The 26,895-nt window shown below is 41.4% G+C and overlaps 1 protein-coding gene across 3 annotated transcripts in view; it reads right to left on the bottom strand.

The window, feature by feature from the left end:
- SPATA13 (spermatogenesis associated 13) overlaps nucleotides 1-26,343 on the bottom strand; it is a 98,969-nt gene extending 72,626 nt beyond the window's left edge. For 2 of the 3 annotated variants that reach the window (XM_020811067.3, XM_072993716.2), the window contains exon 1: nucleotides 26,056-26,343. The gene's annotated coding sequence lies outside the window, so the exon portion shown is untranslated. The remainder of the gene's footprint in view (nucleotides 1-26,055) is intronic. The other variant, XM_078390024.1, reaches the window with a different exon arrangement.
- Between the last annotated feature and the right edge of the window lie 552 nt (nucleotides 26,344-26,895).

The following is a 26,895-nucleotide window of genomic DNA, read 5'->3' as shown; positions in this document are numbered from 1 at the left end:
AATTAATATACTTTTTGGTGAAGCTCTCAAAAAAAAAACACCACAGTTAAAACTTTGAAGTGCATTTGTTTGTAAGTTAATGAAAATGAAGCCAACCAGAAAAATAAGTACTTAACAAGAAACTGATCAATGTTAACTACTTTGGACCCCCAAAAGATGGCTAATTAGGGAAAAAATCTTTCCTACTTGCTCTGGTATGAATACTAATTGTTACTCTATTCTGAAAAGTCAAAAATATCCAATAAGTCTTCCTTCATTCTTAAGGGTCTCCTCTGTTTATACATAGTTCCACTTATATCCCTAGGTTTTTTTAAAAGCAACAGCCTAGTAAACCTAACATTCTATGAAAGAAAAGGGCAAATTCCTTCATTAGCTATCTGTAACTTCAGCCATCTTTCAATTTATAACATTTCTCCCTAAACCACCCCTTTACCAAAGTCTTACTACTTTTAAATTCCACCTACTCACAGGGAAGATTTAAATTAAACCTTTCAGGAAACTCAGATATTTACGCAGCTTAATTTGCACTATATTGAATTTTGTCATATAAATCAAATAATATTTGACTAAAGTATTTAGTTGTATTTTAATTACTGTTATGTTTTAAGTGCCTTTATTTTTAATTATTTTTATATAATTGTTTGCCATCTTGGGTACCAGAGATTGTAAAAAAAAAGCAGAGTATACAATCAATCAGGTAATCAACCCATCAATACTCCATAAAGAAAAAATAATTTTATACATGTCCTTGAATCAGCAGTGGAGGTGCTCTGGGAATATTTAGCAGATATTGCTAGGGTGAAAATCAACATGGTTTTAAATTGATAAAAGAAACTTATTTCCATCCATAGATTGCTAACACAGAGAAAGTAGATTGCAGTGACAGCAGTTTCTCTCTCTTCTGTGTGTGTCAAAACTGTTTATACACAATATGTAGCCCTGAATCTGCATGCTGCACTCCTGTATATGAGAGAACAACCAGCACAGAGAAAATGGAACTGTTATTTTAAAAAAAGGAAAGTCAGCTAGATACATATATTGCTGTCAGTATGGACTGGCATCCCCTTCCACAATAAAAATGGTACTTGATTAAACAATGCTAAGGATTTTTGCCTTTATGTGCTCTTGACATCTGCTTTAGTATGCAGATGAAGTCTATTGAAAATCAAGATCATCAACACTAAAAGTAAAAAAAAAGTTAAAATGCAACTGTGAATGATCCACTTAGTCCAGCACAGATGATGATGATCATGATGATGATGATGATGATGATTTGGATTTTCTCTTCATAGAGATGTTTCCCTTCCTTTCTCCATTCCCTCAAATATGTCTAAATTAATTAAAGTGTGCCTTTTGTCCAGTGTGAGGCATGTTGGGTTTATTTGCTTTGGAATCCTGTGGATCCAGATGGACAGAACAACAACTGGAACATATTTCATTTTTATAAAATGTGTTACATAACTGCCAGTATGACCTGATTCCTGTGCTTTTGAACAGAATCCTATTTAACATTTTTTTTCTTACATGTTTCATTATACTTATGGATACCTGTGTTTTTCAAAAAGTTGGATCACATCTAAGGATGTGTAAAACCTGCCCTGCAGATTATCCTGCTTTGTTTCTCCATATTCTTAAATATATATAGAAAGTATGTAGAGTTTCTCAGATATCCCTCCTTTTTTGAATTCTTATGGCAGTGTGAGTTTTACCTCCATTGCATTTTATTGCAATTTAATTGGTTACAAGCGTATGTCGTACTTTGGTTTGTTCCCTGAAAAAAGCAGTTCTGCCACGTGATGTAGTATTACAGCAGTAAGGTGAGCAAAATCCTGTATTTGGGCTACAACTCAAAAATTAGCATGTGCAAAAAAGTAACTTTTCCAAACTCTGTAATGTCTGCTGACATGTTACGGGCATACACAATACTTCTTTTAATTTCAAATGGGTATGACTTCTAGCTGTGCCTGTAATAGTTTTACAGCATACAGAGGTACTGCAGATGACTTTGCTCGCTATGAAAAAGCTCCAGCAGCCTTTTAAAGCTTAGTAACCCCAGTAAACCTAGCTGTATTACTCTCTTGGAGAAAAACAGAAAGTTTTGCAGCACCTAAAAGAGGTAATGACAAATCAACCAAATATTTAAATTTATGCAGACTATAGTCCGCTTCATTAGATGCATGGAGAATTCTTTCCCATGGTGCATTATTATGCACATATCTCTATAGGTCAGTAACGGTGAACCTTTTTGGACCCGAGTGCCCAAACTGGGGGGGGGGGAAACAAACCAGCGCGGGGTGGAAGGGAGAATCATTGTTAAAGCAACGTGTTTTTATTGTGCCATATGTGTCAGTAAGATAATTTATCTAAGGATGTTTGTGTTACCACTCAGCTACTGTTTGTTAATGATAATAGTTAATGGTTGCTGTTAGTGAATTTTGCATTTCAATTCCGTCTCATTCCATTGATTATGATCCCTCTCCCCATTCATCCACCTATACCAGTGATGGCGAACCTATGGCACATGTGCCACAGCTGGCGTGCAGAGCCCTCTCTGTGGCACGTGAGCCAAAAGTCACCAGATCACTCCTCCCCCCGCAGCTGAACCTGAGGCTGCAGCTGCGGTACAAGTGCCTTGACAGGTGGTGGGCCAGGATCCAGAGCAGCTGGCACTGGTGACTGGAGGCGGATCCAGGGCGGGGCCTGGAGGCTGCTCTGTGTCTGAGATTATTCTTTGGATTTTTTTGCATTTAAATTTCCTCTGATCTCCACAAATTTCAATTAGCCAACTACCCTCTTGCATATGTGGATAATAATTTATCCATAGAGACGGCACTCCATACCTTCTCCATGGTGTGAACTGTAGTCAAGTTCACAAAACCTTATTTCAAATATATTAGCCTTTAAAAAGCCATCAGACTTTTTGTTTTAATTTGCTGAACAGAACGTAAGCTCAGGTTAATATATTTAACAATGGATAACTAGAACAATTTATACCTATGGAAACAAACTACAACCCAGATTGAGGGGCTAGGAAACAGGTACAACATCATTAAAGACCACTCTTTTTTAACCGCAATCAATAATCATCTATCACTGCAACACAGTCATGAGACTACTTATTTCCAGAAAGTTTTGGAACAAAAGAAACATGTTTCTACACTCTCTTTTTTTAAATAGCACTATTTTTGGACCTACTAAAAATAAGTGGGGAGTTTGCCACTAGTATCACATCCAGTCTATTTTGTTTCTTTTCCTACATACAAAACAATGCATCTGTGTTCAGAACTCCTTTGAAATGCTGATCTTTTAAAAACATTCTATTCTGTTCACTTTCACATGTGAGCTAAAGAAGCAAATCCTGGCAGTACCAAGGTTTCTTTGAGTGAAACTGGGGACATGTAGCAGCACACGCCATATTTTCTGTGGCCATTTCTGATTGCTGTGCATTTCCTGCAGCAAACATTCCAACTAGGAAAAACTAGGAAACAAAGGAAAGGATACACACTTGTAAACATTTAGGTATGTAGGCTAGTCACAGCTGAATCAGAACAAGAGAATACATTAAAGCATTTAAGAACCTGAGTCTGTCATCCCCACTATGTGTGTTATGATAAACCTCAATGTAAGATTGGAGCACCTGTAGCAAATACAATTGCTGCATAAAGTAAGGGGTTTTATTGCCACTTTATAGCCAAAGGAATGATCCTAGTGGCTTTAATGCAATTCTAAAGGTTCCAATTTAACAGGAGTTGAGGTTGTTTACACACAGCTAGTGGGTGAATGTATAATATATCAAGCCTAATGTCAAGATACAAACAATATGTACACATTTATGGGACATGCAACACACTCAGTTTATAGGGCTGCTCAAACATTTGTTCCTGATCATGGTAAATAGAACTTATAGTTTTTCAGAGGAAGAGCTGGATTAAATCTGTATGCCCATACTGGGGGAAAGTTTCAGCCATGGGAATTAAAAATGCAGCAGCCTTCCCAGAAGAAAATTAGCAAGATTTGTATTATAGTCATATCACAACTGTGCACACCCACAAATTACATATACACTATGGGTGCTCAGATGTCTCCTACTCATTAATAGGCAGGACTCAGTAACATTAAGAGTACTTCTCAATGAGGTACCTTTAAATTTCATACATGTATATCCGAGCTGCGTTACCAATTAAAAGAAAAATCTGAAAACAGAGCATTTTTATACAGTACTTTTAAAACAGGACATTCAGACTGCAGCTTTAGACAGCTGAGCTATTCTATACTCAGAAAACTGGACCTTGGCATTTATTGCTTGTTGTTTCAACGATAGTGCTAAAGCACTCTCCTGGTTGTTTACAAAATAATTATGTAAACAATATTCTACATCCCTCTTCACAATAAAGATAATTGCCTTACTGTTGCCTGTCTTTTAAATAAGGTTACTCAAGTTCATCTGTGCCCATGGCACTGTCTCAATCATGTTACTGTATATTATTCACAACTTGCACAATGTTCAACTAGGGATCTCTTATTAACTCAGGCAGCAGCTCAGAAGGATGGAAAGCTGAGTTAACCTTGAGCTGGCTACCTGAACCACTCAGAACTTAACTCAGGATATAAACAGAGGTTGACTGCAGTTTCACCACTGTGCCACATGCCATTTGGCACACATAATATCAAAGCTGCTAATGACTAAGAAAACTGCAAATAGCCATACAAGTTTCCCCCCTTGAAACAGCAGAACGGACTATAGGCACCAGATATTTAGAATACTTTCACACTACCCAGAAAGCTGTTAATTACCATGTATGACCCACTCATGTACCCTGTTTCCTTGAAAATAAGGCAGGGTCTTATATTAATTTTTGTTCCAAAAAAACACATTAGGGCTTATTTTCAGGAGGTGTCTTATTTTTTAAAAAAAACTGCAATAGACGTTTATTCACTTACAGTCATGTCATCTTCTTCTGGTTGCTGCACCATGGTGGAGGGCGGGGTTTCACTTAACTACGGCTCATTTTGGGGCTAGGGCTTATATTACAAGCATCCTGAAAAATCATGCTAGGACTTTTCAAGTTAGGTCTTATTTTCGGGGAAACAAGTAGCACAGAAATCTGGAAATACGTTAAAAATAGTTCCCTTCATAAAGCAATTGAGAAAACAATTAACTCTGCCTGCCTATATTTTCAAGTCTCCAAGCAGCTACATGTTAGAGAATAAATTGGTTTTTGAAATATTCTTTCTCAGCATGTGGAAATAAGAAACAGCTACAATATAAGCCTTGCTCTGTTGGGAGCACTAACTTTTTCCTTAACTTCTAATCGTTAAATGTTCACTGTTGTCTTAGTATTAACTGGATGAGAACTACAAGATGACAAGAATACAGGAGTCAAGAGCCCATGATATCTAGTAGTAGTACTCCACACTCCACACATTTGAAACCTGAGTTAATACCTAACATGTAAATGCAAACCAGTGTATTGGATAATGAAGTTAAACATGTACTTATAAAATCACAGTATTCCCCTCAGAAAAAAAGAGTAAACCCAGTTTAATTTATAATTTCATTACATCAATTACAACAACAACAATTATTATTAACACAAGAGGACAAATTAACTGTTTTATACATTAAATCAATCTATAGCAGTTAAAGAGGGTATGAACGGCCGCTCATTTAATTTAAAGGATATGCTACCTGGCTTAATAAGAGATTCCCTAGTTGAACATTGTGCATGTTGTTAATAATGTGACATGATTCAGACAGTGCCATGGGCACAGATGAACTTGAGTAACCTTATTTAAAAGGCAGACAACGATAAGGCAATTATCTTTATTGTAAAGAGGGACGTTTGTATGATGCCTTGTTGCCATAAGTGGCCTGTGGTCAGAGCAGAAGAGATATATCACTCTAAAATTTTAGGATGAGGCACTTTCCCTACTTATTCTGTGAAATTCCCTAGAAAAGCTGTTCGCAACATTCAGAGGTCCAAGATCCATATACAAGATCCATATACATCTTTTTGCGAAGAATCGGTTCCCGAAGCAGGGAACCGATCATCGCAAAGCAAAAAAACCCTATTTAGACCATCATACAGCGATTTCGACGTAATGCGGGGCAATCGTTGAGCGAGGCACCACTGTATACTCACCCCGTGGACCTCAGAGGGGCAGTCACAACTCCTCATCTTAGCCCTGCAATAGAATTCCCCCTTTTCTCAGCATCTAGAATTTCTGCTATCATTTTAATAATTTCTATCAGGAATTTGTCCTGCCACTTTCCAATGGGGATTGTGCTAAAGACAGCGAAAGGGAAGTAATTTTCCGTATTGTTTTAGAAAACTGAGATAGCATCTGAATAAATTTTGCAACATTACATGGGCTGAAACAATTTACAGCCACAATTTTGGTTTACACAAGATTTTAAACCATTACCAACAAAATAGCGTACATCTCCGGATGCTGTAATTTAAATAATATACTGAATCTTGGGACGTGGTCTACCTTTTAGGCAGACATTCTGCTGGATCTTTTCAAGTTTATGTGTTTGTTGAACTGGTTTCCGGCTGCATTTGACCAGGTGATAAAATGGGTGACTTGGCCCTATTACATTTTTGTGATCACTTATTTTGATAAAGAGAAAGAGAAAGAAAGTAAAAGAGAGAGGAAGTGGGAAAAGCTCTTCAGAATATGTAAGTAAGGTAAACAAAAAGATTAACTAACAAGGCCATGCCAACTCATTTTCCTGCCAGAAACAAGGACAAAATAAGGATCCTCACTCAGATAAGTCAAGGTGCATACTAATCAAGGCTCAGTCAAATTATTTTGCAACCTCGAACAAAATGTCTTGCAACCATCTTTCCTATTCTCCCTGGCACCAAGAATATACTGCATTGGATCTTCTTTGCTGCAAGTGCAAAGAGAGCTACATAACAGGAGACCTTGCTACTAGTGTCTCTGAGCAAACATACCAGAATTCTCTGCATTGGATGGTTAATTCACTAATAGAGACTTGCAGGGTGCTTTTGACCCCCCCCCCTTTTTGGTACTGTTCTATTTATTATATGAGCATGTTTTCTGTTACAATTTCCTTTTATTACCAAAAAGCCTTATAAAAGGACCACAAGGTTCTTTTGAAGCAAACTCCCAACATTTCTTTTTTCCACCCAACAGATACGTAAATTTATGGCACTGATCTGAGCTGGTTAAGGAAATGCACTGCATAGCTGCATCACATTAATTTGAACTTTGGCGAGACCAATAAAGGCAAACTCTGATGTCATCAATGACATCAGAGTTCGCCTTTGGCATTCTTTTGGCTCCTTCTTCTGTTACAGTAGACTTGATGCTTTGTTTCACTTGATGATACACAGCAAAAGAACTCTTCAAAAAAACAGCTTTCCCCTTCCCCCCTCTCAAACTCTCCAGTGGTCCAGGCTAAAACTGCCTACAGCTCACTAAGGTGATTTATCACACAAACAAGTCACAATGCAACAAGAGTCCTCACAGTGCAGAGATGCAAAGGTTTGTAAAAAAGTGTGGATAGTTTAGTGAAACCTTCACTCCACACATATGCCAAGTAATCACTTAACAGTGTAAATCAAGGCAGATTTATGCAGAAGTAATTCTTATTCTGTTCTTATACCTATATATAAGGCGTGGTTTTTTTTTACTTCTATGTACATATAGTCTGCATTTTCTCCATAGATCATATTTATTTTTCTGTAATCTGGTCAGTTATACATTACCAAGAAGCAGGACAAAAGAGAACATTTTCAAAAAATGTAAACAGAATTAAAATGCAGCTCAACTGAGTGACCAGGTGATTTATTCTGCTGAATCCTGCTGTCCAGGCACTGACTGTGAAGGGGCCACCTCAAGATTTTCTTCTGATTCTTTATCTTTACATTGAATAGTACCTTTCAAAAAATTCAGACTTGAGCAGAGCAACATTTCCAACAAAGAACTTCTCTCTCTTAAGAGTGCTGCCTAGTATCGATAACAGACTGGAGAAGGGCCAATAAACTGAAATTGAACCCAGATAAGATGAAGATCCTACTGGCAGAGGATTGTCAGACCAATCAGAAGGATATTTGCACTATTCATTCCACCTTCTCTTTACAGTCTTTGATTTTAAAAACTGTTACATCTACAGAGGCCAAGAAGGACAAAAGAATGGTGCATTCTCAGTCATGCCCCTTCTAGCTGGAATAAATTTATTACAGAGGTTCATCAGGTACCATCTCTATTGAGTTTTAGGAAATTAATAAAAACAGAATTATATAAAGCTGCCTTTTTATTAATTTTAAACCATTGATCTGAGAAGTTTACATGTGTTTTATTCTATTTAAATTCAGATTTATTTAGCTAGTGACGAGGTGGTGTTGGTGTGATGGTGGTTCAAAAACACCAGGCACAGTCAAAATTATGAAAAAAAAATTGACTGGTAGTATATCACAGATACAAGTTTTAACCAAGAACCTAGGTGCTGTATCTGTTAAATATCGGCACAATATATATGCTGTTCCTAATATTGCCATTTTTGTAGCTCTAATGGTTTGATTTCTGAGATCTGCAACTGCTTATAGTATTGTGCGAAATTTATTGATATTGTTCCCAAAGCTCTAATGACAATGGGGACCACTGAAGTGTGTTTCTTACAGAGGGAAGATGTTTCGATTGCCAGGTCTCTGTACTTTGTTAGTTTTTTCAGTTCTTTATTTTCAACTCTATTATTGTTGTTGTTGTTGTTATTGTTGTTATTGTTGTTATTGTTATACTGCCTGTCTAGCTATCAAGGCTATTCTGGGCAGTTCATAACAGAAAATAAGACAATAATCAACATCAATAAATCAAAATATAATAACATTAAAATAAAGAAAAACAAACACATATTAACCGTTATAAATCATAACGTTTTTTTAAGTTCATAATAAACATTATGAACTTAAAAATAACCCACAGTAAGAACAATGAATAAAAACAGTCGTGATGTCAGAATCACTTAGCTTAATTGATAATGTTTTATTATATTGATTATAAATTGTAATCTTATACTGGTGCATTGTAATGATGACTGGATGCGTTGTGAACCATCCAGTGTTCACACTAATGGGAGGTATAAAAGTTGAAATGAATGAATGAATGAACAAACAAACAAATAAATAAGGCCACCTCTGCTCATCATCTGTCTTGCTAATCATTTCAGCCAGCACTTATTGTTAGGCAGAATGAGTGTCAGTCACCTCAATGGAAAATAAGGGGGCAGGAGAAAAAGTCTGTGAGCCATTTTTGTTGAACTCCTCCCCCAAAACCAGCAATTTATCTCTCTCATAGGACAGAGCTGTTGTTGTCCTATATGTTATACTCACTGAACTATCCTGCATCTTTAGGTGTGTGTGAGAGGGGGACACTATCCTGTTGCCAGTGCTGAGGTAAGATACAGATACAGTACCAGTCCAATCATGTATGAGAGTTTGTGATTTATGGAATTGTGAATTTTCTTTTAGAAATTTAAACTATCAACTTACAATTGTGACTTACACATTTGACAAATATAGGCAAAAAAGTAAATAATTATTGCCTCAGAACTTATATGAATTACACATAATTTGTTAGTTCCAAGCTCTGCTTGGACTATATCCTCCATCATCCTATTGCTATGCTATATGAAAAGCATTGGTATTATAGTCAAACACACCTACATGGCACTGTGTTGCCGATTAACAACTTTGTTATATGCCGTCAAGTTATCCCCAATTTATGATGACCCTAATAGGGTTTTTGTGGTATGTGAGGTGTTGAAGGAATGGCTTGCCATTACCACCTTCAATGAGTTTCCATGTTTGAACATGTCTCCAGAGTCCTAATCTGACACAAAATCACTACACAACACTGCTTCCCACTCAACAACTATTTGCTCCTTTTTGTCTGTTGCATGTGCTTTTTTTTCCAACCAGATGCTCCTGAAAGTTTTCAACATTGGTATCTGTTTTTAATAACAACCTTTTATCTTCTCATCTTGACAAGTGTGGGATTTAACCACCAAGATGGATGAAAGATAAACAGTTGGGAGATGCTGTGGAAATATTTAGCAGCACAGCAAACTTTAAACCAGGGCCCTTAAATAATGGCTATTATTCTAATTAAAATAGCTAAGCCATGAAATCTTCTACTCCTCCAATTTATTCAGACTTCTTAAATTAAGAAAACAACTAGTAATAATTAAGAATGTTCTTGTCATTTATGTATAACAACAAGCAGCTGTTAAGAGCTATGCTTTGTATTAAAACATACACACAGAGAGAATGCAGTCTAGCAGTATTTGATAGCACTACTAACAATATGATGTAAGCGAGGAAGGTAAAAGATGGCTCATTATTGCAGAGTCTGATTTTAACAAAAGGTTATCTATCTAGTATATGCTACTGGAAGACTGAGTTGAGATTTTTTTTCTGGAGGCAGCCAATATCAGTGTGTAGAGAAGAAATCTTTCTTCTTACAAATACTTGCAAACATGGTCCAGTGATGGTTGTTGTGGGTTTTTCTGGCTCTTTTGCCATGTTCTGAAGGTTGTTCTTCCCAACGTTTCACCAGTCTCTGTGGCCGGCATCTTCAGAGGACAGGAGTCAGAACTCTGTCTGTGCTCTGGTGCAGTTTTATTGGATAGTTGAGTATTTATAGCTGTGGGATCAGCTTTTGTCCTTTTCAGGAGGTGGGTGATTGTGGTGATCAGCATGTTTTTTGTTGTGGGTGTATTGTTGTGATAAGAGGCAGAGATTATCCGTCACTGCGATTGATGGGTGTTGTTAGCTGGTCTTTTGTGTACAGTGATCACAGGTCCTTATAGCTGGGTAGAGTTCGCTGACCATTTGAAGGCTGTATTTTTCAGTGCTGGGAGCCAGGCTTTGTTGAGTTTTAAAATTTCTTCTTTTTTGTTGAAGGTGTTTGCTGGTGTTTGTGGATTTCAATGCCTTCCCTGTACAGTCTAACATAATGATTGCTGGTGTTGTCCAGTACTTCAATTTAGGTGAACACTTCAGAAGACTACTTTTTGCACAAAAATGGAACTGAAGATTCCCCTTAAGGTGTGTGCCTGCACCCATGCCTCTGCCCCCCTCTGCGCAGCCTTCCTCCTCCTCCATGCACTAACAGTGATTGTTTTCAGACCCTTTGGTTCCAGTCATGACATAACCTTGTGTGTGTGGGAATTGCACATGTGGGTGATAGGTCACGTGTGTAAGGGGCAGAGCAAATTAGAAGGAAAGTTGATGGAACTCAAAATGTAGTAAACAGTAATAAATATACTACAGAGTTGATCAATTACATTTTTATATCCCAAGGCTACACGTTCCACCATACCGCTAGGTAGAATAAGACAACTGCATCAAATAGTAAATGACGGCTGGGGGAAGCAGTGGTAGCTCCTCAACTGTTCTTCCTAAGATCCATGGCCTTTACCTTCCCTTGAAAGCTGGTCCTGCACTTTGCAAACTGGCTTTCTTCCATCAGTTGTCTCATGGCAGATCCTGTTTTGCTCCCAATGTTGAATGCAGTTTTGATTAGCAAAGCTTATTTGTGATTTTAATGTACACAAAAAATGTCTTGTGCAACCATGGTACATGCTATGCACAGGGATTATGCTAACATAGTACTATGTAGCTCCTCCCACCCAAAAATTTCTGTAGACACTATTGAGTGGAGGGATAGTTGGATGCTAGGTAGTTTTTTGCTTCTGGCAGCAACATGTCTTGGGTTGGCCTACAAGCTACAGAAGACGGTCACTGGGACTTAGGTCAATTCATATTTTCCCTTTAATACTCTGAAAGCCACTTCATTGTGATACCATATACCTTATATGGCTCTTCCTTAAGAGAAGATCATCTTCCTCTCCAGCAAAAAGCACTCTGTGTGACGCAGGCAGCTGCTGTTTAATGTGCTAGTCTGAGGCAAGCGGTATATTCCAAACCTGCTGTATTACAAAACAGACAGGTGAGGAAAAAGTACAGAAACATGAAAGTGCTAGAATATGCATGGTTTTGTTGGATTTTAGATAGCAGCTTGCATCACTGGTGCTTTGAGACAAAATTAGGGAATGTTCACCCTCTCTGATCTTTTTTTCTGCAACTCCTAGTGTGGCCAACAGTGATTACTACAGTCATGATATGAAGCATAGTGGCTGTGCCGACCTTGGAGACAATGTGTGGTTTTGTCTTATAAAGCTCTCCAACTCTTGTTTGGAGAACTAAGGTCCCCCACCTCTAGTAGTAACACTGAAAAACCTGGAGAAATGAATTTTCCCTGTTTTTAAATCTGAATGTTCTAAACAATGCTGTGCATTCATCAAACAAGGCATGTAATTCTTGGTAATGATGAATGTATTCTTTTTCTTAAATTGGTGTGACATGCCAGCAGGAACAAATTCATGCAGATAAGGTGGCACTTTTTATATTCCACAGACCATCTGTTCCAATCTGCATTTCATTAGCACTCATGCTTACTTGTAACTAGCATATCACTGAGTGAGTGATATGCAATCTCTTTAACCATAACACAGCTCATTAGCGGAGCTCTGGTTAATACAAACACCTTTCATAAAGCAAATGTATGAACAGTGGTGATGTCGTACTCTTAAAAAACTGACAAAATTCCTAATATTCCATGGGGCAAATCTACATCTTCATAATTTAGTATGTAATTGTCTACTAATGAAAGAATATTTCATCAGTAATCTTGCTCTATAGGCTGCCATCTCATATACAGTATACCTTTCTGTGAAAAGTACTTTGTTGTTTAACTACCAGAGTGCAGCTGACTAGTGCTAAACCTCTGATTACTGAAACTGGAATTATTATTCTGGAAAAAGGTGGTGAGAAAAAACATATTTTTAAAAGGAAATCTAATTGAGGAGAGTTCAGGAGAGAAAGATTGACTGTACTTATGAAGCGACACCCATAGAGCTAGCTCCTGGGCATGCCAGCCCAATCAGGCAATGGTTACCTTAATGTGAAGGAGACCTAAGAGAGAGAAGCAGTTAAGAAGCATAAGGATAGCTTTTCAACTAAATAGGCCTATTCAGATGATATAGCCTCTGGGTTCATCAGCATGCTCACAGGGGGGCATCTAGCCCACTCTTCTCTCATTGGTTTAATGTTGCCAGCAGTGACAAGTGTGAAGAGGATGGGTTTCTGCTTGCAAGCAGGCTCTCAATACAACCAGTGTCATGTAAAGCCCTACACAAGCAGGAATCTTCTCTTCTTCTCCTTGTTTTTGTGACCAAAGTGATCACAGATGGAGGATAAGCACTCCCCCAAAAGAATACTGACAAACCCAGAGGCTATTATGCCTGAATAAGATTAGATCTAGTAAAGACAAGATGGGAAATCACCTGAGCTATCTTTCCTCTTGTCACTGACCACACTCCCACTGATGCAGAGCATTTGCTACAAGTACAGCTATTCTATTCCAATAGAAGCAAGTCATATTTGAACACAGTGGAACTTATTTTTCTGTAAGTACATACAGGCTTGTCAGAGCTGGTCCAAGACAGTTGCTCCAATTTAAGGTGCATAATACCCAGGGACGTGGTGGTGCTGCGGGCTAAACCGCAGAAGCCTGTGCTGCAGGGTCAGAAGACCAAGCAGTCGTAAGATCAAATCCACGCGATGGAGTGAGCTCCCGTCGCTTGTCCCAGCTCCCGCCAACCTAGCGGTTCTAAAGCATGCAAATGCAAGTAGATAAATAGGGACCACTTCGGTGGGAAGGTAACAGTGTTCCGTGTCTAAGTCGCACTGGCCATGTGACCACGGAAGATTGTCTTTGGACAAACGCTGGCTCTATGGCTTGGAAACAGGGATGAGCACCGCCCCCTAGAGTCGAACACGACTGGACAAAAATTGTCAAGGGGAACCTTTACCTTTACCTTTAATACCCAAAGTGGGCTAAAATATTTTAGCACATAAGAAAGAACACATTTCAAAGTAAAGACAATAACAACAAAAGAGAGGTTACTTACCTGTAACCATGGTTCTTCAAGTGGTCATTCTGTGAATTCACACACAAAAGGGTTAACCAAGCGCCAGCATCGGTCCTCTCGGAATATTCTCAAGCTGTAGGAGAAATGTAACAATTGTGAGGCTGCCTATACTGCGCATGCTCCGCCCACCCGAGCCTTAGTTCCATTTATCCGCCACCGGTACCTAAGCATGAGGTAAACAACAACAGTGACAGATAGAGGGGAGGCCGGGTGGGAGTGTGTGAATTCACAGAATGACCACTTGAAGAACCATGGTTACAGGTAAGTAACCTCTCTTTCTTCATCGTGGTCTTCTGTGAATACACACACAAAAGGGTGACTAGCAAGCTTACTCACCAGACAGTGGGATGTCACTGCAGGACAGAAGTGAGCACTGCTCTGCCAAAACCCGTCTCCCGTTTGACTCTGAGGTCAAGTCTGTAATGGGTGATAAACGTTGATACATTTGACCATGAGGCAGCTCTGCAGATCTCTGGAACATCAACGCCACGTATTAGAGCCGTGGAGGATGCAACAGCCCTGGTAGAGTGGGCACGCAACTCTGCAGGTGGATCCTTATGCTGCAGTTCGTAAGCTAGCGAAATGGTGGAGACGATCCATCTAGATAGGGTGGATTTTGCTGTTGGTGAACCCTTCTTGTGACCAGCAAAACATATGAAAAGCCTGCTGGTGGTCCTTATGTCTTTGGTTCGGGAGACGTAGAAGGCAAGAGCCCTCCTGACATCCAGGCAATGGAGCATGCGCTCAGTGTCAGAAGTAGGTTCCGGGAATAAAGTAGGTAATGAAAGTGGTTGGTTAAGATGAAAGTCCGAGACGACTTTGGGAAGGAAAGAAACATCTGGGTACAATTGAACCTTATCCCTGAAAAACTGTTAAAAGGGCTGATCAGAACGCAGCGCAGCCAGTTCGCTAACTCGTCTCGCTGAGGTAACAGCTACCAGAAACAATGTTTTGAAAGACAACAATTTAAGATCACACGTCGCCATAGGCTCAAAGGGAGGACGGGTAAGAGCACGGAGAACTAACTGAAGTGACCACTGGGGCACTGGCGGTCTCACTGAAGGTCTCAGGTTAGAGAACCCCTTGAGAAAGGACTTAACCGTGGGATGAGAGAATAACCGTGCCGAAGTAGAATCCTTAGGTTGAAAAGACACTATGGCAGCCAAATAAACCTTGATACTAGATAAAGATAACTGACAATCAAACAGATAACGTAAGAACAACAGCAACGTTGAGAGAGATACTGGAGACGGAATGAGTCTCCTCTGAGTCGTAAACTTGAGGAAGCCTTTCCACTTGTGAAGGTATAGTCTGGTAGTGGACGGCTTTTTAGCTTGATCTAGTATTTCCTTGATGGAGGGCCAATCCTCCACACGATCAGCTGTAGCGTCTCGACGTCCGGATGGAGAATCGACCCTGCATCTTGGGTGAGGAGGTTTGGGAGTACTGGTAATCTCATGAAGGTTGTGGACATGGTGTGCAGTGTCGGGAACCACACTTGTCGAGGCCAATAAGGCGCCACGAGGATCGCTTCTGCCCGTGACTGCCGAAGTTTGATTAAAGTCCTCTGTATCAACGGGAAGGGAGGGAAGGCATACAGTAGGCCCCTGTCCCACCGAATCATGAAAGCATCTCCTAGAGAATTTACACCGACACCAGCCCTTGACGCATAGGCGACACACTTGGTGTTGTGCTGTGAGGCAAAAAGGTCGACAACAGGGTGGCCCCAAAGACGACAAATCTCCTGGAACACTAGAGGGTCCAGCTGCCACTCGTGTGTTTGATGTGGGAGGCGACTGAGATGGTCTGCCAGTGCATTCTCTGTCGTCGATACATGTATGGCCACAGGGAATATGTGATGAATGTAACACCATTCCCAAAGGTGCATGGTGAGGTAGAGCAGTGACTGGGAGCGAGTCCCCCCCCCCTGTTTGTTGACGTAATGCATGGTCGTGGTGTTGTCTGTTACCAGTTGGACACCACGACCCTGCACCATGGGGAGAAACGCTCTGAGCGCCTTGATCACCGCTAACATTTCCAGGTGGTTGATATGAAGATGAAGTTCTGTGGGAAGCCACAGGCCGTGGATTCTGTGTCGACCTGAATGCGCTCCCCAGCCTGTGGGGCTGGCATCTGTCGTCACCTGTATCGTCAACTGTAGCGGTTTGAACGGCCTGCCAATCTGAAGATGAGGCGGGTAAGTCCACCACTGCAATTGCCTGGACAGTTCCGGAGTCACCCGAAGACGTTTGCATTGATCGTCCATGGTTGGGTCGAATAATGTAAGAAGCCACGTCTGGAGGGAGCGTAGCTTGAGCGGAGCATGAGCTACCGTGGACGTGGTGGAAGCCATGAGGCCTAGGAGATGTTGTGCATGCCTCGCTGTTACACGTGCTTCTGGAGTGAACTTTCTTATGGCCTTGCGAAGCTTTTGAATTCTTTCCTTGGTTAGAAAGACCCTTGCCTTGTTGGCGTCTAGGCGAGCACCTATGTAGTTTACTGTCCTCGACGGTGAGAGATGAGACTTGTTTAAGTTGATGGTAAGGCCGAGGAGTGGAAGTAGACGTAGTACAAATTGAGTGTGTCTTAGAGCTTGTTTCTTGGATTTGGAGACAAGAAGCCAATCGTCTATATAAGGGTAGATGTGAATACCCTTGAGTCTCAAATATGCCACTACAGGAGCCATCACCTTCGTGAAGGTCCTGGGAGCTGTGGAAAGTCCGAATGGTAAGACCAGAAACTGGTAAATAGTCCCCTGAAAGGGAAATCGGAGGTATTTTCGATGTAGTGGGTGGATAGTGACGCGAAAATATGCGTCCTTCAAGTCTATGACTGTGAACCAATTGTTTTTGTTTAACAGGTGAACAATGGAGTCTAGGGTCACCATGCGGAATTGACGAGGACGAAGGTAAGTGTTTAGAATCCTCAGATCTAGAATAGTCCTTATGCCTCCATCCTTTTTTGACACGGCGAAATATCTTGAGTAGAAACCGTTCTTTAAATCTGCTAAAGGAACGGTTTGGATGGCAGTCTTTTGTAGAAGCGATAGAATTTCTTCCTCTAGGGCTGCATTGTAGTGTGTATGACTTACATACCCTAAAGGAGGTAACTCTATAAATTCCAGACGGTAGCCGTGTTCGATGATGTTTAAAACCCAAGTGTCGGCTGTAATGGCGCACCAGTTTGAAAGATAGGGGTATAGCCTCGTGTGATTGTTGAATAGACTGTGATCTAGAGGCGAGTCAAAGATAACGTTTTGCTTTTTTCGCAGGAGGTTTGTAAGACTGTCTGTGTTGAGGTTGCTGAGATTTGTAGGTGGATGCGGAGGAAGAAGGTTGAGAAGACCTTTGAGGAGGTAAGTTAGCATAAGGTTTAAATTGTTGTGATGACTGCTGGTACTGTGCATAGGACCTTCGCCACTGGAACTTATGGTAGCGAGGTTGAGTCTGTATAAAATATGACTTGGCTGTCTTCTTAGCTTTATGTAGTTCCTCCAAGTGAGAATCTGTCTTTTCATTGAAAAGGCCAGTGGCGTCAAAGGAAAGACTCTCTACCTTATTTTTCACATCCTCCAAAATGTTAGCGGCCCTTAGCCAAGCATGTCGATGCAGTGTTACTGCAGACATGAGCACCCTTGCCGCAGCCACAGCCGCGTGTCTAATCGCTAACCTCTGGTGCCTAGACACTGTCTGAGCTTCTTCATAGAAATTGAGGAAACTCTGGCGGAATTCCTCTGGAATTAGTTTGAGTCCAGGCAACATTTTGAGCCAAAGCTGTTTTTGGTAAGCTCCTAGGGCAGTTTGGTAATTGATGACTTTGAGTAAGAAGGCGACCAGAGAATAAATCTTCCTTCCTATGATTTCCAGTTTCTTCCCTTCTTTATTAGTAGGGGTTACATGTGATTTACCCGTGGGTTTGGTACAGCTTGTTTCCACGATCAAAGAATTTGGAATTGGATGTTTCAGAAGAAACTTTGTGTCCGGTCCATGGACCCTATAGAAGTTTTCAGTACGGCGAGGCAGTGTAGGTGTGTTAGCCGGCTGTTCCCAGTACTCTTTAATTATATCCATAATAACTGGAACAAAAGTCAAACTAGGTGGAGGGGACTTTTCTTTTATGTCCCCGAAAATGAGGACTTCCGTAGGAGGTGTAGGTTGGTCAATCTCTAGTTTGAGAGCACGTGCTAGGCGGGTCAACATCTGGGAATATGACGAAAAGTCCTCTGAAGGTGAAGAAGCATTAGCATCCCCAATGTCAGACCCAACTACTTCACCTTCAGGCAAGGTACCCTGGGCTGGTTGTGGTGGTAGCTCTTGATCTGAGTCAGAAGAAAGCACCGAGGATACTTCATCGGGGTCGGATGAGAACACATCCCTCTTGGAGCGTCGAGGCTGCTTGTCGACCCCGACAGCGTGGCTCGACGTCGAAGGTTGTACCGTAGGGATAGCCACAGTAGGTGGAGCCAGAGGTGGAACAGGCTCTGGCAATTGTGGTTGTGGCTGGGGCGCCTTGTGTCCCTTGGAACCTCCCTCTCGACGTCGACGTCGAAGGCGAATCTCGGGAGAACTAGACGAAGAAGAGGAGATGTATATGTACTTGGTCTTCTTATGCCTCTTCCGGCGTCGATCGGTGGGCGTCGATGAAGACGTCGACGAGGTGGACCGATGTCGACGTCGACGATGACGACGCCTATGGGAGGAGTCCGAGTCTGTCGAGAGGCTTCGTCGACGTCGACGCTTTTCACGGCGTCGATTGGAAGGGCTATGCTTCCTCTTCGAAGGGCGTTTCTTTTCGGGTGATTTCGACCTCGAAGATGATGACGAGGTCGAAGGAGCTGGCGATCCCCGCCCATCAAAGGATGGGCTATGTGGGGCAGACGTCAAACCTGCGGTGACGCTGGCGAGTTGACTCGGCGTTGGAGAGGGTGCTCCGTGCGGTAGACATGGCTCCGCTTGTCGAGGAGGCAGAGAGGGTGCTGTCTCCGACAAGAACTCTCGATCTCGAGAGGAGTCTTCCAATATAGGGGACGGCAAAGACTGCGAAATTGGAGGGAGATTAGCAGTCACATCTTTAGCCGCCTCAGTGGGTTTTGCTTTGTTTTTTGCAGGTTTCAGTGAGGCAACCGACTTTGTCTTGGCAGAAGGCTTCTTACCAGCGACTGATTTTTTTGAAAGAGTTGGTTTTGAAGGGCCAGGCTGAGCAGCAACCAGCACATCAGACTGAAGAGAAGTAGACGGTGAGGCCATCTCTGTGTCTTTTGGTTTAGTGGCCGCAAGGGTTGATTCCCAAAGGTGGAACTTGAGGCGTTGCTGTCATGCTTTAAGAGCTGCTTTGGTGAAAGTTTTGCAGTGGCGGCAAGACTTAGTCTGGTGAGATTCACCCAGACAGAAAAGACAGCGATCGTGGGGATCCTGGTGGGGAATCTTCCTATCGCAGTCCACACAGCGACTAAAGGGCCCAGAAGGCATAAGCCGGCCGTTAGTAGTAGTCGGAGAAAAAGGCGGGAAAAAACCGAGGTAGCCTAGTTTGAGGGAAGCGCAAATCGGATGGTCTACAAACAGTCTGTGTAAAAGGGCAGTCGAAAGGGAAACGTGATCCGTGGCCAGTCCGAGTCAAAAATACCAAAAAAGTCAAATAAGAATGACGAAAAAACAGAGAGCTCGAAGCGAGAGGTCCATACCGCAACGCGGAAAAATGGAACTAAGGCTCGGGTGGGCGGAGCATGCACAGTATAGGCAGCCTCACAATTGTTACATTTCTCCTACAGCTCGAGAATATTCCGAGAGGACCGACGCTGGCGCTTGGTTAACCCTTTTGTGTGTGTATTCACAGAAGACCACGATGAAGAAGAAAATGTTTTTTCAGCTTTTTATAACACCAAGAACTTGTTGGATGAGGCAGCCACCTCACTCTGTCTAATGACAGCACCAGCCCTGAGTCTTGAGCTCTTAATCAAATAAGCATTTCAGCTCAATTTAAAGATATTTCAACCAAAGTAGCCCTTATTTGAATACAATTGACCCCACCATCAACAACAATCATGGTGGCCACATGAAGTGAAGGACAAAGCTCCTGTATCTATAATAGCTGTATGGAAGAAAAGATGTAAATATAGCGCACATGACAATGTATGCCTGCTGAAAGCTTCTCTTTTCTATAACTATTAAAGACACATGAGCTTTATCCTTCATTTCATATGGCAACCCTATCAAGAACAGTCTTTCAGTAATGAATGTGCAAATACATTATGAATATATTTATTCATTATCCAAAGTAGTGCTAAAAGACAGCCTAAAATCACACACAGAGATGTATATATGTGTGGATGCATGCATATATAGTTTACCCTGCTTTGGTTTGAATTTTTAATCAACTCCTCAAAAAGCAACTTACTACCAATGCACATATCAAGAAAACATGGAAATACTGAAGTACTGGAACTAAAATCAGGGCTTAAAAAATTATTTTTGGGGCTACATTTCCCAGAATTCCTCAGCAAGCATGCTTGAAGCATATGGGTCAACGAATTCTGGACCTTGTAATCCAAAGTAACAAAGATGCACCTTAAGTAAAAATAACAGAAAAGTCAGAGCTGAATCATAAACTTGCTTAGTAGGGAGCAAACCGCACATGAAAGTGAACTGTGACTCTGAAAAGTCAGCAGAAGGTAACTACAACAATTCGTTTTTACACGAGTAAACCTGTCACATTCACATTCAACAACTGAATCAGCAGACAGTATAATAATAGATGAACATTTTCTCCCTTATTTTTTATTCGTTGCTTAACTTCACTGAAGCACCACTGCTTAGCAGAGTCAGGCATTTTGTTGAGTACTAAATTGGACCCCACTGCCTTTTAATGACATTTTAATGGTTTAAGCCATGTATTTCTGGCTCCTTGCAATGATTAAAAGGTCCCTGCTTAGCTTTTAATGTTTCTTGCATTATAAAACAAAGAGCTTTTGCGTGTGAGTTGTTTTTAACATTCTTTTAAAGCCTATTGCAAAATACATATTGATTTCATTAACAGGAAAAAGCTGTGACTGCATTTCAGATGTGCTTATCCTCCGTGACACTTGCAAAGAAAACGTGATACAGAAAATATATCAACATCCAGTCCCTGTTTTTCCTCGTGAGATACATTCCCAGAGGACTCGCAGAGATCCACAGGTCATCGACTCATTTCCTTTCATTCCAAGAACATCACTAATTGCCTATAGTTCTGCTATATAAAATTTTTAGTACTCTACCTACTTCCAGAGATGAAGGAAAAGGGATCTGCCAAAAAATTAAACAACACTATTTTGTTCCTTGCTGCCCAGCACAGTCTGAGAACGAAACATCATCCATATGCACAAGCAAAAGCATGCCACATCCATCTGAGAAGTGGGCGTCTTGCTACATTTGCTGTCAGATACAGACAGTAAGTTAACCAGACTTCCACTTCTTCAGGCCGAGACTCAGTTAATTGCTAAGCTGGACAAATATGACTATCCTCAGTACAGTATAATAGTTCACACTGAGTCTCTGGGTGTGGGATAAATCTCAGGACAACCAGTGCTGGAGGACACAAAAGCTTCATTTGTGTGTATAAAGTAGCTACAAAGCCTGGGTACCCACCTCAGTTCATTCTAAGCTGGTGGCAGGGCTCACTGGCTAAGCACAACAATATATTTCAGTGTGCTGTACATGCACAAACCAACAACAACAACAAAAACTACCTGTGGGTTGGCAGTGAGCCTTTTACTAGTCCCAGAAATGATACAGAACATGGAAGATGTATTATATATATAGATAAAGTCACATGGGATACAAGCCTCATGGAAATTGCAACTACTGCAGATACTGATTGCACATAGTCACCTGTCTACTTATTGAAAAATTCTCCCCTTAAGTTCTGAGTTTCCATATTATCTGGTTAACTGCACTAATTTTCTTGGATTCTGGGCTTATTTGCCTGAATTCCCCGCATGCCCATTTACACAGTCAGCTAACGCAGAAAGAGTTCTGGTCCACTTCTCAGTTCTCGCCAACTCACCTCTGTGATGGCACAAGGGCCCATTCCACCACCCTGGTCTCATAGCTCAGGGAATGGGACCTGGCAACTCTTATGTTAACACAGAATCATACAGTTGGGAGGATGTTTGCAGGCTGTTTAGTCCAACCTTCTGATTATGCAGGAAATTTAGAGCTAGTGCATCCTGAACAGATGGGTCAGAAGGAAGGGACAGTTCATCTTGCCCCCAATAACTGGTTCCACTCAAGGTTCTCTTTAAGTCACACCTGGGCAGAGTGCGGCCGAGGGCCACATACAGCCCCCGAGCACCCCCTGTCCGGTCCGCGGACAGTTTTGAACATCAAAACCATTTATAGCTTTTTGTCTAAAGTTGATCAGTTGCTTATTTTTAACATACCGCAAAAAAACTCTTTAGTATTTGTGAAAATTAACAAGTTTAAAATAAAAACAATCATAACATCACTGTTTCATTTTTTTAAGTAAAGTTGGTTCGGCCCGCGAACACAGTTCAGATTTTTCATGTGGCCCGCCCTATAGAAATTAATTGCCCGCCCCTGCACTAAGTCGTGTGCACAGCTTTCTTCCTCCTCCACACAGTGATAGTTTTCAAACCCCTTTAGTTCCAGTTGTGACAGAACTCTGCACACAGCGTGGCGGGGGTTGGAGTCGTGCACACACACATACGTATGAGAGGTGGAGCCCCATCCAGCGGGGCTGAAAATTAGAGAGTATGTTGGTTCCACTGTTAAATTCTTCTTAACACCCATAAAGTTTTTTTTCTAATGTTCAACCAAAATCTGCTGTCCTGCAATTTAAACTCAACAGATCTAACCCTGCCTTCTAGAGAAACAAAGACTTTACCACAAAATGCCATGTTTTAGACTAGAAATGGGCAACTATGACCCCTCACATGTTTCTGGACTGTAACCTCCACAATCCTTCACGACTGACTAAGGTTGATGGGAGTTTTAGATCCAGAAAACCTGGAGGGTCACAGCTCATCTAGATCAATATGCTTGTCATAATCAATATACACGCAAAAAAAATATGCATACCTCGATGAATGATTTTAGGAGAGCAGACAGAGCCAAGCCAACTACAAGTGGATAATGTTGTAAAAAGAAAATATAGATTTATGAACACAATCGCATTTATAGCAGCTCTCTCCTCCAGACTCAGAGTAAAATGAATGAAACTGTCAATGGTAATACATTAATTACCATTGGAGAACACAAAAATTATACACATATTTTGATAACTGCAGCCCACAGGAAAGAAACTGGCTGAAGTGGAAAGCTGCATTGTTCACAGGATTTCTGAAATCCCAAATAAATTGAATGCATGACTTAAAGTAGACCCAAACAGCCTAATCTTACATAGCCTGCCAAGAATTGGACAGGTGATCATCTAACGTCTAACTGACCTTGAAAGGTTTGTTGGAGTTATACTTTCGCATGGATAAACTGTTCCTGTACAACATCTCCAATATACTTAGCTGAAAGCAAAGTTTTGTTTACTATACAACAATTAACTTCTATGAACGAACAGCACTTCACTATTAGATTTCCTCTTAATATTCTCCATGGTTTCTTCCACTGTGTCTTTTATAGAACACAGACACAACCTGAGGTTAGAATGATTCTGGGGGCGGGGGGGCTGCCTTTCCAGGAGCCCCCACTCTTACATCTGGTTTTAAGAAAATGAGAGAATGGTGGGCACATCTACCAGTTTCATCAGGCCTATGAGATGTAAAGAAATGGAAGCAACATCTGCTGTTTCCCCTTCATTCATCCCTGGTCATCAAATTGGTGCTTCTGTTGATTTTACATGCCTTCAAATTACCTGATTTATAGTGATCCTATGAATGAGTGACCTCCAAACTGTCCTGTCTTCAACAGCTCTACATCATTCTTGTAAACTCAAGATTGTAACTTTCCATTTCTTATTTCATCTGTTCCTGCTGCCTTCAACTTGTCCCAGCACTATTGTTTTTTGATGTCTTACCTTCTCTTGATGTTGAACTCAACTCTCCCCTCTTAGATCAAACTCTTAGGGTCCAAAAATTATTCAATCAATTAATTTTTAGAGGGTATAGTCATGTTAACATGATGCAGTAAAAACAACAGAATCCAGTAAAGAATGTAAAGAATACCAAGTTTTATTTAGCATAAACTTTCATGAAGTGTAGCTCACCTCCATCTGATGAAACAGACTCCCTGAAGCCTTAAGCCAAGGAAAACCTATTAGTTTTTAGGGTTTTATGAGACTTAAACAGAACTAGCCTTATTTGCTGTGAGTTCCAGTTTAGAAAGAAAGCTGGGAATCAAATCAATCATTAACGGTACAGCAGCTGTCAAAGCAGTATATGTAGATTCTACTACCCCACCCTCAACACATAGAAGTAGCAAGCTCTTCTCATATTTTTTGGAAAGTTATTCTGTCATCTAGTTGACACTGAGCCAGCTCTACCATAAGGCAGATAGAGCCAAATGCCTCATGCCCTACACCTGGTAAGGATAGCAAATGTTGGCTAAATTATGCCTTTTAAAATCACCAGGCATAAGAAGAGGTACTTGTGGAATTTTCTGCGTTATGTGCCAGAATAGCTCACCTGGTTTTGGCTAATATGCCTTGAAGTGTCTTGTTGGAGTCTCATTTAAATGGCAAGCCTAAGAGAGCTAAGGGCTGTGGAGATAGTTCAAAAGAATCAGAAGAAACAGACAGGTGAGTGGGTGGTGCCAAGAGAGTTAAGGGAGAACACAGATTGCATCTGATGTTCAAAACCCAGTAGCACCTTCATATGATAATCTTACATGCTCACTTGTCTTAGTTCTGCCAGTCAAGCTGTTCTCCCACTTGAGTAATCTGACATCACATGGAATATATGTATGATTGTAAAGAAAAAAATTAGACAAGTAAATTATCAGTGCCTGCCTAATCTATTCCTGCTGTTCAGTTGTTAAGAAATGGTTAAGTACACACAGATAATGCATACAACAAATGTTCTCATTAATACAAAGCCTGGGTAATTCACAATCAATAGATCTGCACATTCACAAAGTGCTTTCCACCCTTCCTTCTGTAACCCTAATGTCAAGCTAACCCTGAGTAAATAATTCTTCTTACGAGAGCCTTTGATCATGCCTTTCAAATTTTAATTCCCCCACAAACATACAACGTACACCACAGTCCTGCCTGTGCATTAAGGAGACACAGTTACTGCTGTCATTCGCTTAAAACTGGACAAACTGAAGGTTATTCAGAAAAGAAAACTCTCACTGCCTGAGTTATTCTCAAGCAAGGGAATACAATGTTGCAGCTTCAAGCCTTCAAAGAAGCACGACATTCAGAAATCTCTCTCTCTCTCTCTCTTTGTGCACATACTGTACTGTATCAGTATACTGTATTCCCTAAGTTTGAGAGCCTTCAAATCGTGAACTAGTGATCAGAATGAAACATCACAACCTTGACAGCAAAGTGTGGACGTTATTTTTAGAAGCCACCAGCTAGTGCAACTGGGGAGATTCTGGGAGTTAAAATACCGAAAAAAGTAACTTCTCCAAGCTGTGGTTAATATGCTACTCCCCTGGCAATCCAAAGTTGATTTAGCCTATTTGAATTCTGAACGTTCAGTTCCCCTCCTCCTTCACAGCTTGTTTGCTTTTCAAAGATCCACGATCCGTACATCTCATTTTCATCCCAACTTCATGCAGGTTGCCTTACACTTCAGCCCTCCTGAGCGCACCGAAGCCAAGGCGCTCACATTCCAGCCAGCAAGCATGCTGAAGAGAGTTCAAGCCGTTACTTCAGAAGCACTACAATAACTTTTGAGACACTGGATCTCCACAACCATTTAATTCCAAGTGACCCCAGGTAAAGCCAGCGAGCTTTGAGCGCGGTGCCACATTATTTTCCGCCCACGGCTGTTTATCAGTCTTCCAGAGGACTTCAAAAGAATGGCAACGTGTGGCGGGGGAAAAGCAGGTGTTGTGACAGGACAACCCCCTTACCTGTCTGTGAAGCCGGCAGGAAAGGCAGGCATCCGCTGCAAATACTCTCTCTCCCCCCGGAGTACAGAAGGGATGCCCGGGTATTATCTTTCACTCAGCAGCGTGAAAATAAAAAGGCACTGTTTCCTCTTCTCTCTCTCTCTCTCTCTCTCTCTTCTCTCCGCCAGCTCCCCGCCCCCACCAAAGCTTTCGCCTCCTCCAAGCGGGTGACTAATATTTACCCTGTTTAAGCCGCCTGGGCGAAGTACACGCGGGGCCCTCCAGCTTTTGCAATGGCTTCGCGAGGCCGAGAGCCAGCCGCGCGCCGTTTTCAGCAGCGCCCTCTCCGGCGAGCCGCCCAATCAGCGCCCTCCGAGCCCACCGCTTTCCCTCCCGCCCTTTTTTTCTCTCAGGCCGCCCTCGCCTCAGTTCGCGGTGGGAGGCAAGGAACTGCAAAGTGAGGGTTTATCAGCCCGAAACAAGCCCGTGGCTTTGCCTTATTGCTCGCGTTTTTTTTTAATTGTCCTGTTGTTATTCATGATCTTTTCGGCTTCCTCTCCGAAAACACATCCCCAGATCCTGTCACTTGTCCACACAGCAGCCACACACCTGTCTTTTGGAGGAGGGAGCCCTGATAGTCTGTGCGAGCATATCAGGCAAAATGCGAAGAAACAAACCAAACCAAACCAAAAAGACAAAAAGATGTAGCACCTTAAAGGTTTAGTATTATATTTTAATGTAAGCTTTATTGGACAGGTCCACGACACATCCACCAAAGTTTACATTACAATACTGTACTTATTCTCTCTCTCTCTCTCTCTCTCTCTCTCTCTCTCTCTCTCTCTCTCTATCTATCTATCT

Source organism: Pogona vitticeps, chromosome 3 (assembly GCF_051106095.1).
Source record: "Pogona vitticeps strain Pit_001003342236 chromosome 3, PviZW2.1, whole genome shotgun sequence".
In the NCBI taxonomy this organism is placed as follows: Eukaryota; Metazoa; Chordata; class Lepidosauria; order Squamata; family Agamidae; genus Pogona; species Pogona vitticeps.
This window is presented reverse-complemented; position numbering and strand designations above follow the sequence as displayed.